A 13411-nucleotide genomic window follows, 5' to 3' on the forward strand; every position below is an offset into this window, starting at 1 on the left:
TAAGCAATTTCACAAAAAGTGACAAACTATTTTTTTTTAAGTAGCATTTTTAATGTTGTACAATTTATAGTGACTAGGAAATCAAAGAAGATAACATTTCCTAAGTTCAAGTAAAGTGAAGTTCTTATTCTGGTTTGCTCTCTGATGCAGCTCATGGTGCAGAATGAGTGCTGCCAATGTTACACAAAACCCCTTAGATCTTGAGTGCAATCTCTTCCTTTTAACAGGTAGTTTTGAATTAATTTTCAGATCTTTTTTAACAAAGCAAATAACAATATTGAACAGGAAAAACTGGGAAAACAAAAGAAACAAGAAATGTGAAGCAGACACAGAAGCTAAAGCCATATTCCTGACTGCAGGCCTTAGATCCAAATGACAGCGCACTTCAAAAAATTGAGCAGTATTACTTCAGCTTTAAAAGAGGATATGATTTTACATTGGAGATTTTGTTAAATATGTGGAACTCTCTTTGCTTGATATCACCTCTCCTGTCTCTTCTCCTGTGTATTAATTAGTTCTACAGAAACTGCCAAGCTGTAACTAGCAAGGACATCTCTTTCCTTTTTGCCTCAGTTCCTACCATTACTGCGAGACCCCTGCAGACTGGTGGTCCTAAAGAAATCCTTGAATCTAAAAAAAACTAAAAAGAAATATATGTAAATATTACTGAGCAAGTGGAAATGAAATCAACGTTTGCTCCCTGATGGTAGGCATTACCCGATTCCTCAGAAGATTATAAAGGTCTTTCCTATTTCAGTAATCTTGAAGATAGTCTTCCTTGATGCTGACATGAACACTTAGTAAGATTACACCAGTACTGAAAGCAAGATTAAGTGCTTTTGATTTAGTGCATTTTCCAAACACAGCATTCTATATTACTTTCTCACATCAGCGTTAAAAAGCAGTTTTACATGTAAAAGATATTTTTACATGTATTCTGAAGGATAGCTGTTGAAGAACATCATCTTAAACAATAAATACAGATGGTAGGCAATGTTCATACTTGTCTTCCTGTTTTATTCTTTTGTTTTTATTAAGTGCTTTAAAATTATGTAGTATAATAATTTATATGTAATGATGATACTTTATCAGACAGTTTGAAGTGTACTCGTGATGTTTTGTGACACAGTATTTTAATGGCCTCCATATTTTTTATGTTAAGCTTATGTTAAAATCTGCTGCTGTGTGAAAATACGACTTGTCCTTGTCTGTCCTGTTTCCCATTTAGGACCTCCACTACAAGAGGATATACACCTTTCTTATTTAAACAAAGAGCTCAATATTTCTTTGTTTGTACAGGGTCAAAAATAGCACAATAGATTTTTTTTTTTGGTCAATGCCTACATATTCATCAACTGTAACTTTAGGCATCGAAATAGCTCTGTTTTGTTAATGGCTGAACCTGAAAAACTCAACGCTTATCTGAGTGTGTTTTAATAATTTTTGTCCCAGAAGTCAGTCTGCTAATAAATAAAGCTTTTTTTGAGTTTGCCACAAAGTCTGTCTTTGACTTTCTCAACCTAACAAATGCAAAAAACACTGGAAAGGTTTTTGGTTATTCAGTAAATAATCTGGAGGAGCTGCAGTTTGATAGGCAATGAGATAGTGTGAAAGAAGAAAAAAAAATGTATCAGTTTTAAGTGGTATGTGGAATTTAGTGTTCAGTGAATTTTTTTATATTTATTATTAAAATTACTTAAGTTGAACACTGATGCTGTTTGGTGGTATTTAAAATTTAAGAAAAATTCTGAGACCTTGACATAACTTCTCAATATATTGCCATAAAAATATCTGATTTTATATTGGAAAATCCACAATGAATAGAGGCTGACATTGATTTTAAAATGTCTTCTTCACTGTTCAGATTACATTGGTTGAATCATTCTTTCTCTGCCTTAGTTTAGTTACGACTCCATCTTTGAGATTTTTTTTTTTGAATGAACTTATGTAGGAGAATATTTTGGTGCCTGCATGCCTGCTTTCTGGTGCTCTGATTCCTCTTTAATCTCCTGCACTCTAATGTGTACAATTTGTGTAGCTGAAGCTACAAGCCTTTTCAGACCAAGACTGTTATCTCAAGTCTACTTCAAAACAGCTTTTTCAACTTGCTTTTCTCAAAGAGGAAACAAATATTATTTTCCAGCCTTTGCTGGGGAGGCTTGTAGACAACAACACTGAGCAGGTAATATGCTGCCAACAGGGTTTTACATGGCTCTTTGCTGTCCTTTTTGGATGAGTTTTTCACTTTCAAGTCTTCTGTAGCTTCACTGTTAGTGGTTTTGTGATAGCGAGTATTTCAGAAGACACTTAAATTTTACAAATATATGAGAGTAATATAAATATACAATATAAATACAAATTTAAATATAAATAACAACACAGAGTAGATACATAAGGAGCAGCCTGAACAGCAGAAAAGGTTTTACTTGATGTTTCTCTGTCTGAGTATCATAAACATATATTTTAGTATTTTTAGAATTAAAAATGTCTTTTTCTCCTGTTCTCCATGTTTTCTGTTTAGGGCTGTCTTTGAAATACATTTCATTATACTCCTGAATGTGGTGTTTAGATAAGCAGTAATATTTTACATCATATAATCTAAAACGTACTATGAAATGGAGAGCAAACTTAAGACTTGATATGATGGCTGGGGCCCACATGCACACAGTCTGTGTCCCCATCAGTGACATGATTCACCTACATACAGCAACTGGGTTGATGTCTTGCTCCTAGGGCAGCTGGACTGAACTGTTCCCAGCTGCTCACTAGTGCTTGCGCTATATAAATGTCACGATAGCCAAGAACATGGAAATCTCCAGAAATGTAATGGTACATCAGAACTGAACCAATATTACAGTACAAATAGAGGTAGGCCTTATCAAGTAATTTGATCTTCCCTCTGAAGAGAAACACAAAAGTATTCTTGGTCTTAAAGTGTTACAAAGATTCCTCAAGAAACGTTGCCCTATGAGGCTCCATTTAATAGGGTAGCATCCTTCCTTGGTGATAATGAAAACTTCCAAAATCGAGTCAGATCTGAGAGCTGGGACTTCCTGGAAGTGCTGAGTGCTCTACAGGACTGAGGCCATGAAATGCCACACTTTCATAAGACTATCAAATAATTAGGTAAATCCATTCAGCCAAAGATATTTAAATACACAGTAACTCCAAATCTTCAAATTGTCAAGGAAAGTTATGTATACATGGGATTAAACAGAAGAACAGCCTTCTCAAGTTTGCTCGGTAAAATTATGCAGATTTCAGGGATATATTTCTGTGGATGTTACTGTCACACAGAATTGCTTCACTAAACTTGAATACATGTGATAATTTAGAAAAACTCAGTATATCTAACAATATTTTTATGTGAAGATAGATACTAAAAGAGGAAGCATTTCTATAGTCCATTTTCCACCCATAATTTCCCATGGAAAAAATTAAGAATTGGCTTATAGATCTTAAACTTCTGGAGCCTTCTTCTGCCAGTCAGTAATTACTTTCATATGAGTAGGTAATGCACCATCAGAGCAACACTTAATTTATTGAGTGCGCTTTACTGAACTTAAATCTTAAATTAGTTACATATGCATTATCAAAGGAGGCTATATTAACAACTATTTTTAGCAAATCTTAATGCCAAAATGTATAATAAGTTGTTTAATCCTCCTTAAAATTCACTACAAGGTGTTATTTCAGAAAACAGAAAATTCTGTCCTTCAGAATGCTAAAGAATTTATTTGTTCTCTTCTAGCAACACTAAACTTTAACAACCATTTATGTCTGAAAACAAAACATCAAGGGTCATGTTTGTAACAAGGGCTGAAATAATTGCCATGGTTTTTAGTCACCTGAAATATATTTCAATACTTTGTTCATGGCATGAAAACAAGTCAGAATAGATTTTGGTTTTTTTTTGATAGCTAGTCTTCCTCACAATGTTTATGAAAAATGTATCTTTCATTATTATCCCCTTAGACTGGTTAGCTAACTGCCAAATATTTTGATGCAGCTAAAGAAGAGCATAAAGGCTGTAATATCTGAAGTACATGGAGTGAAAATAAAGCAGCTACACTCTAGTTTTGTTCTGTGACTACAGTACTTACTGATGTAACTCAGGAGTGAAGAAAGGGTAAAAAGATCCTTATGCACACATTCATATTTAACATCGGTTTCATGATAAATACTTTTTCCATAATCAGCAAAAGAATAGTTTCTAGAAAAATTGTTTTGCAAGTAGATCCTTTGGTGTTTAAGAAGGTGTGAAATACAATTGAAACTGCACTGGTAGCTGGGGAAAAGCTTAATTTAGAAATGTCCATTTCCCCAGTAGCTCTCTAGTGTTTAAGCCTAATGAGCTTGGTTCACTTAAAGGAGACATTTAGTTTTAGTGTTCTGCCCAGGTTCCTCTCTTCACACCACTTGTAGAAGGTTTAGTGCACTACCCAACCTTCTACAATATTTGGTCAGTAGCATTCCAACCAAGAAGACATTTGGCAGGGGAAGATGGAACAGATTGCATACACATGTACGCACAATGTGATGATACAAATCACATTTCACTATCAAAACCAACCTATAAAATCATGAAACAGATTACTAGAGCTATCCATTCAATTCATACCGGTTAGGTAGAGGAAAAAGGGTGGATCTGTGACCAGGGAATCGAACTTGTCTTTCCTCAGTCAGAAGCTGGATTTTACATTAGACATTTTTCTTTTTTTCCAACATAAAGATGCATTTTGGTTTTGGGGAATTGTGGCAAGACATGATAGGACCTTCCTGATGATTCTTCACTACCTAATCTGGTACTCTAACAAAACTGTTGTGATAGCACAGCATCAGTGAGCCAAAAATAACTCCTTGAGAAGCTCTACCCCACCTGTGTTATACCAAATGAAGCTCATGTTAAGGAGACAAGAGGACCTTTTATTTATGGATTTAACCAGGGAGATACGGGCATCTTTTTGGTCCTGTGGCTGATCACCTGTATGTTTGCAGGCATCAAAAATACAATTCGGTGGTAAAATATCTAGGATAGAAGCTTGATTGTATGCTTTAGTGTTCTTGATGTTCTTTGTTTTCTAGCTATACTAATTTATCAGACTGTGTAAACAGCAGAATGGGTCATTCACTCTTGCATTTTCCTCAGTTTACTTTATAGTGTAGGTGTAGAGAAGAGCAAAAATAGACAGCATAACATATCTAGAAATTACTATTCCACACAAAACATTTTTCAAGCTGCTTGAAAACCTGGAAGGAAGCTGCAGTCCACATGCTATCCTAACAGAATTCATAAAAATAAATTAGCTGGCCTCTAACATGTTCTACAAGATGAGCCATAGGAATGGATTTTTTTTCACTTCCAAACCCAGCAACTAACAACATTAGTCACTAGGTTGCAGCAAAAGGTGTTTCTCTCCTTTGGTTGTAGTCTTCCATTGTTAACCTACCTACTGAGCCAGTGAAAATAAACTCTGAACAGAACAGAATGGTACATATATGAGACCATACCATCTAGCAGGTTTTTTGTTTCAGAAGAGTAGCTTTCTTCATAATTAACATATTTATTTAGAAAGTGGAACGTTTTCAAAGAAGATGGATATTTAGATTAGAAAAAAAATGCAAAGCTGTGAAATGAAGAACTTTTCTTCTCATTTAATAAATATTGCTCATTTATTAGCAGTAGTATTCTGAACAGGCTGTCTAGAGCTAAAATACCTTCTCATGACAGCTTCCAAGACACTAAATGAAAAATAGTTACTGTAATTTTCAAAATTAAAAAGATGCTGCTTTAAAATTATCAGTTCTTTGAATAAAAAGCTTGTACTTTAGGTGTATTTTCAAGCGTCTTAAAGAATTCCACCATGTGCTACAATGAAAGATTTATTCACCTGTCAAAGAAAACCAGACTTATCAAAGACAAGTCTAATTCAAGGCCACCCCCCTATCAGGATGAAAAACTTTAAGTTTCTTTATGAATTAGGAATATCAACTAAATATTCATGCATTTTAGGTACTTTACTTCAGATTGATTTGAATTTGATAGTATATATCTGCACTTTTAAGATGGCCTGAACTAGCCACTTTTAGTAGATAGCACAATAAAAACCTCTAGAAACCATGCTTATTTATTTTATGCTCAGTATCACCTACACCACTCTTGAAGCTCAATAAATGCCTTGCAACTACATGTTACCATGCTGATTAGCACACCATTTCATGAATATAATATTTGAAATTCATCTGGTTCCTGATCTTTTTCCTTACTGTGACTTTATTGATATTACAATCTAATTTAAAGACTACTCCTTTCTTTTAAAACATCACCTCTGAACTATTCTGAATATGAACTTCTCTATTGATCCTGTTGCCAGTTACAAGCTGAAGGCATTATCCAAATTCTAATGCATGACAGAGAATAGATGAGAAGAATGACCTCCTCGTTGGCTTACTAATGTGGAGAGCATTCGGAATTCATCAGACAACATCCTGCGCTCACTGGGCTTAATGGTCTTTACATTTTTTTACTGCTTCTAATCCTACAAAAAAAGTCTCAAACCCTGAACAGAAAATATTTTCCTCATCTACCAATACATCAAACCCAACCAATCCATATGCTTCTTTCCTACCTGCTGCCCAAGCCAAAAGAGAAATAGCCTTGCTGATGTTTCTCTTTTATAAGCTTAAGGCCACTTGGTTTCTAATTGGTAGTATAACATAACTGCTTTATAATTATCACCAGTTATATAATCACCTTACTAGCTGCAAGTTGCAGGAAGTTTCTGCTTTCACATTTAGTTTATTCATCAGTTTCTCTCATTAGAAATGTATGGAAACTTAACTATTTCCTTGATAAAGTTAATCTTCCAAATTACCTGCTAGTTTCTCACTTTGTGTATTAGGTAGTATTATGCTGAGAGGGAAACTTGTTACTTGGAAGAAAAGAACATTACATTGTTGGCTGTACATACCTGCATTTTTTGTCTGATGTAAATGGCTCTTAATAAGGGTGAATATGTAATTTCAGGTGCATGCTAAATATTGGCTGCCCTGGTTGTGGCATTTTGTGGCTAGATCCAAAATTGCTACTACAGTCTGTACATGTGAGGTGTCTGGCACTAGAACAGAGTTCAGAAGCCAGATCATTTGAAGGTAAGGGCACTCAGACAGGGAGGGAAGGAGTCCTGACTCTGAGTCCCTGGTGCCCAGGGTTATTTCTGTGGATTTTTTAACAGATGGACATTTACGTAAGATAAGTAACAGGCAAAATACTCTGGCACTACAAGTCAGGACTGCCTCTAAATGATTACCCTAAATGTTAGCTACACCAGTAATGTTCCTTGCAAAATGCCATGTCTTTCTGGCCCATAAGATCCACAACTTTCTGCCCTCTTCCCTTGCCTTTTCCACACGGTGGCTGCTAATGGTGTTTATCACTGGGTGATTTTCTCAGGGGGGAGTATATGCTTTTGCTCACCTAAATGTAGAACTTGTTTCCTGAGTTAACATGGTAACCACCTGACTCTGATCTAACTTTGAAGTTACGATGTTTTGAGTAGGAGGCTGGGCTAGATGGCCTCTAGAGGTCTCTTCCACACTACATTTTTGTATAGTTCTAAGGTTTTGTGAAAGAGAGACTGACTCCATTCATGGCTGCTTTAAGACAATTCTGCATGTGTGAAAAATATTTTTTCAGGCTGGTGCATGCCAAATAGATCAGAGGACTCTGCCAATTCTCTGGATCTTAGTGGGGCTTGACAGGGGCTAGGCAGCAGTTTGAATTCTTGAAGTCCATGGTGGGACAGTTCTGGTGGGTGTTGATTTCAGCTGAGTGATGTACCAAGTTTAGAAACTTCTAAGGTCAATCTACCATGAAGTAGGTGTTTAGGGATTTGGATCTCCAGTCTAGAGAAATTAGGTTTGATAAGTGATGCCTACACCTTGGTTTCAATCAGTTTTACTTGTTTGTAGGGCATTAGTTCTTACACTCTCAATCTATTCATCAAATTAATTATTTTCCGAACAAAGTACAATGCAGTCGGAAAGCCTGTGTCTGTCTAATTACCCCCACTTATTAGCATCAAAAGCAGAATGTTGCCTTGGAAAACTATCTAGTATTAAAAAAAAAATAAAAATCATATGCTCCATTCCATGTTAGTATCATAGAACAGATCACTGTGTGTTGCGTTCAAGGCAGCGACAACAAAGAGATCAAGCAAAACAGTTATTACTAGAAAGTATAGTTCATAGGAGGTACTGGATACTTTTTCCCAAGTCAGCAAAATCAAGCAGTCCCTTTTCCAGAAGAGCAGATCTTTGATGAAGGACATGGTTTAATTAAGGATGCATCCAGGTTACGTGATTCAAAGCAGCTGGGCTTTCTGACTGCTCCTTTTCTACCATATGTTGTGAAAGCTTCTCAAAACACGCAGCAGTTCAGTTGCTTAGCCTGTTCAGCTGTCACAAAAAGAAGAGTCTCTACTGGAAGGAATATTTTGTCTTTCACAGTTGCTGTGACTCTGTAACTATACTGGCCATTTTATTACTTGATGCGATGGCAAGTAATTTTGATGATAATGCTGTTTTCTTCCAAAACTGATCAAAACAGGGAGTTTTGTTTTCTAATTCCGTGCAGTTTCAGTAGGTGCTTGCTCTGGTGCAAAACAGCCTACTCTCCAGGTTTGGAATCTTTGCACAGGTATAAATGACTACCCTGAGATGGGGGTATTTGTACTGGTTTTGTCCTCACCATGATGTTCTCTGCTTTTCTTCTTTTCACACAGTGTGTCACATCATCTAAACAATAATGAATTTACACACATTTACGCTATTTCTATAATTACATCTGTACTAATTACAAAGGCTAATTATTTAATGACAATAAAAGATGAAATTTCATTGCATGAGAGTCCTAGTTGTTGATATTATAAACAAAGGGTTTCCTGCATAAGCTATGTCAATTGATCATTGAGAAATGGAATAGCAAATAATAGGAAAAAGAAGATTCTCAGTTCAGCAGAAACCAATAATCTAAACTTTCCATACAGTAACTAGGGAATGCTGGCTTTACTTACCCCCTAATTTCATTATGTGTGCCTTGCTGTGCAATTTAAAGATGTATCAAGATTATTTCCCTTTTATTCAGATTTTTCTGCTTTATGTCAGCTTGTGTTCTAAAATAAACAGCCTTGACATGTTTGTGTGAGTTATTGCATGGTGTTGTAAACAGTGGAGTGTGTCAGCTGAATCAGACTGCTGAAAATGTATAGATCAATAATTTAGTTTATTTTTAGGTCTTATATTGCCCCTCTGTCCCAGATGCTGCTAGTCTTCTTTTAGTCTGAAAACCTGAAGGTTAGTTTGAAGTCATGATCATATAATAGTTCTTTTTATATCAACAACTGAGACTGGCCTTAGGGGATATTGTTACTTATTCCTTAACCTTTTGGGGCTGACAGAATAGAGTCTGCTGAGATTATAAAAACATGGAGTGAAACAACAAGATCTGTCTCTTCATATGTGACCCCCCGTCACCGAGAGCTCCAATTGCAGAAGAGCTGTGGGTGTTCAGCATGTCTGCAAATCAGATGGTAATCTTCCAATCAGCTGTGCAGCCCAACAAGGTATATGTTTATCATTTGATCAGCCATAAAACCAGTTTGGGTATATATACTTTGAACAAGTGGGTGGATGACGAAACTCTTGAAAACTATTATTTACAAGAAGTTTAAAGATCATAGTGTTATTTTCCTGTTAATTCCATTACTGCAACAGATACATATTGGGTCTTTCAACAGACTGATGAATATCAGGGGGATCAATAATCTCTGAACATTAATGATCAGAGGCCACAAAACAGTTTTTCTTCAACAACACAGTAAAGTTATTTATAAGTTTATTAGCTGGGCCAGCTATTGTTTGTTGCCAGTGTTAATATATGGGTATTCAGGAATTCTATCTTTTCTTTGAAGATGAGCATAGGTACTGACTATTCTAATCTTCATGCTGCTCTGACTCTGTTCACAACAGAGTTCACAGCCTTGGAGCCACACATCAGTGGGAACTGGAAGTATAAGAAGATTTAAAATAAAATGATGTTTAACAAAAAAATAAAATCACTTACTGTTTCACCTCTACACACTGTAATATTAAGGCCAGAAGTCTGCTTTATGATTTCATCAAAAATGTTAAGGGACAGATGTCAAATTTTTGCCCCACTGCTTTCTTTAATAAAAGTCTAGTTTTTGTGCCTCTGGGAAGACTTGTCTCTTTCTAACTATCAGTGTCAGGACACCAACTGAACCTGTCAGTGCAAAAGAATGCAGAAATTGGACTGTCCCTCTGAACAGATTGTCAAAAAAATGAATAATGAAAAAAAGTAAGTAGAGACTCTTCTGGAGGGCAGTCTAGCTTAGCATCTCAGGAAATTACAATGTGAAACATTAAAAAAAGCAAATTTCACTAAAGTGCAATGGAATAATTTAATTTTAGTGACAAGCACCTACACTGGGAAATGACAATACCAGTTTTCAATAAGGGTTATCTGGAAGCTACTACTGGGCTATTCCTCTGAGTACATGTCAATGTTATGCAGGAACAGGCATCCAGAAGATGTGATGCTACTCTGCATTGCACAAGGGGTTTTGATCATCGGAAGACCCAAGTGAAAGGCCAAGAGATCAGGGTGTCTACTTATTTAAGACCATCACAGGGGCAGCACTTCACTGCAGGCTGTATCTTAAGGCAATTTTCATCTCTGTGGAATGTCCTGAATACTACTGTTAAGTAGTTAGGCAATATTGGAAGAGTTTGTGCAGTAGAACTTCTAGCCTAGCTCTTTTTGGAGAGATTCACTTATTTATATTATTTAACAGGTAAGATGATGAGCATTTTATTTATTAAATTATGTAACAAAATATGATTTTCTCCATCTGCATTTCAAAGGTCATATTTTTCAGTCAAAGTATCAATTGCTGTCCCACAACAGCTTCTGCTCCTTCTGAAATTTTCTAAACTTTATTCTCCTGTCTGCTCCTAATTTATTCCACTAAAATCTTTTCTCCACTAAAATACTGCTAAAGGATGTAACTTCTCACATGCATTCTGAAAGTGTATCACTACCTCTGAACACAATGGTCATGACTATTTTATTTATTTTATTCATTATTCTTCTTCTGCCTTATGAAGCTAGCTATGTACTATCCCCTCCTTTTTCATTCTTCCCTACCTGAACTATTTCTCCAGCTTGTGGGTATGACAGAAGTCGTATAGCTGTTATCTCTGGAAAGAAATGTTTAATCTTATTGATGCATGAATGAGAAACCAGCATGCATTGATCCAGCTTTGAAGCTCACTGATACCTTAGTGTGGTGCATACCAGAATCCATGTCTCTATATTTTGAGTTACACAGTGAGAAGAGCCAGAGTAGTGGAAATTTCATATAACAGCAGCAGGACCAAATTTCTCAGCAAAGCTGAGAAGAGGAAAGGGAGAGAGATATGCAATAAGGAGTACAAAGAGAGAGATGGATGGATGTTTGAATGGCGCAATATGTGACTGGAAGTGGCCTTCCCTGTCACCAAGTCCTGCAGTCCCAGAAAAGTGCATTGTGTTAGCGATCCCTTTCCCTTTGCCCTTTTCTAAGGCACTTGGAATTCCTGCCCTAACTTATTTTATTAGAACACTGTTTCAGAATGGCACTACTCTGATTAAAGGTGATCTTTAAACTTAACCATGGCCATTTTAAACTCATTTGCTCTTTTAGTGACATTGTCCTATAGAGTAAATGGGTTATATTGCCCTCTGTACATTTTTGGTGCTGACTCACAGATTTATGTATCAGAGGACTGTGTCAGCATGAGCATATCCTAATCATCTCATACTATGTTTCTGTCATATTGTATTGTCAACACTGCGCTCAAACTTTCTAAAACCACTTTTGCTCTATTCTACAGATAGAAAATGGATCAATGGGCCTATGAAAAGTTCTACAAAGAGATTTACAGGCAGATCTGCAGTGCAAACTTCGAAGTGCTGAATCATAAAACATATTGAAATGACTGGGGATTAAAAACATAAACAGGACTAAAGCTAGCCACTTTCATCTTCTGAATATCTATTTCTAATCTAATAAATCGATAAATGACTAACTAGATCTTTCACTATCAAATTCAGTAGATTGAAATTTATTTATACATACTAGGAGTTTCTCCCTGTACTTAATTCTAGAATTTAGGCTGCAGCAGCAACTAAACCCACTGACGACCGAATATAATTGGAAAGAATTCCTGTTATTTTTTCTCTTATTATGATGAATGGCATATTAAAACTTTTTACACATTGTACTCTGAACATTGGTTGAGAGAGTTCTAAAAAATAACATAAAGTGATGTCAACTTAAATTAAAAGTCTTTCATGAAGTGTAAAGATTTTACAGAGCTTTTCAAATTTCATTTTGGACTTAGTATCGATATTCCTAGAAGGCTTAGCTGATCCAAGCCATTTCTATTGGACTTTTTCATAATATCTGAGTTGCTTGGAAAGTAAACATAGATTTAATTATTTTTCATAATACTGTCATTAGTACAAAGAAAGTTGGCAGTGTGGCACTAATTATTCAGTTAGAATTTTGAAATAAAACAAAACAAACAAACAAGCTTGACTTATACTTACATAGATTATAAAAATTAGTCTTTTTAACTTATAAAATTAGTATTTTGGATAACTACTATGAATAATTTAAAATGTATCAAAATGGAGCTGGAAGAGATTAAATCATTCACAACTGACCAGGGAAGGAAGTACAATATTTGCAGATTCAAGTTAGCTATCAAAGACAAAATATATGAAAGATAAAAATCCAATTACTTTTTAGGCACTAACTGATCTTGGGATAGGACTGATAGAACTTTTATTTCTATTTCTCTAATAGGATGTAAAATGCATTCCTTTTTATATCTGTTCAAGGGAGTAGGAGTGTGGACAATATCTGGCAGAGAACCAAGGCAGAGAAGCTACAGTCTGGCTTATGGAAGGCAGGTCAGCAGTAAGTCAAAAGCTACTCTTGGCAAGTTCTTCCTTATAGAACCTCTATCTGCATTCTAATACAAAACACTTCTAACCTCTTCCAGTCTGCCAGCACATGGGCATTTAAGGGCTGACCCTCTGTTTACTAAAACTATAAAGGTTATTTGTGATACTGTCATGTCTTTATTTTTTTCAGTATGTTGCAGATCAATGCCCTGTCCTTGTCAGTCTCCACATGACATTACAACACAAATGTTATGGTACTGAACTGAGCAGAAAACTTCTGTTGCCTTCATAAGGCACTGTATCTGTCTTACAGTGAAGAAATACGGTATCTTGAATTGCTTTCTGTCTTGTTGCATTTGTATGCCTCATTCTTAAGTA

At 35.7% G+C, this 13411-nt stretch overlaps 1 protein-coding gene across 1 annotated transcript in view; it reads right to left on the reverse strand.

The window, feature by feature from the left end:
* Window positions 1-13411, reverse strand: part of KCNH7 (potassium voltage-gated channel, subfamily H (eag-related), member 7) — a gene marked incomplete at its 5' end in the record, with an annotated part of 79757 nt that overhangs the window by 50110 nt on the left and 16236 nt on the right. The window lies entirely within an intron of this gene.

The sequence above is a fragment of the Merops nubicus genome, unplaced genomic scaffold (assembly GCF_000691845.1).
Source record: "Merops nubicus isolate BGI_N331 unplaced genomic scaffold, ASM69184v1 scaffold12714, whole genome shotgun sequence".
Taxonomy (NCBI): domain Eukaryota; kingdom Metazoa; phylum Chordata; class Aves; order Coraciiformes; family Meropidae; genus Merops; species Merops nubicus.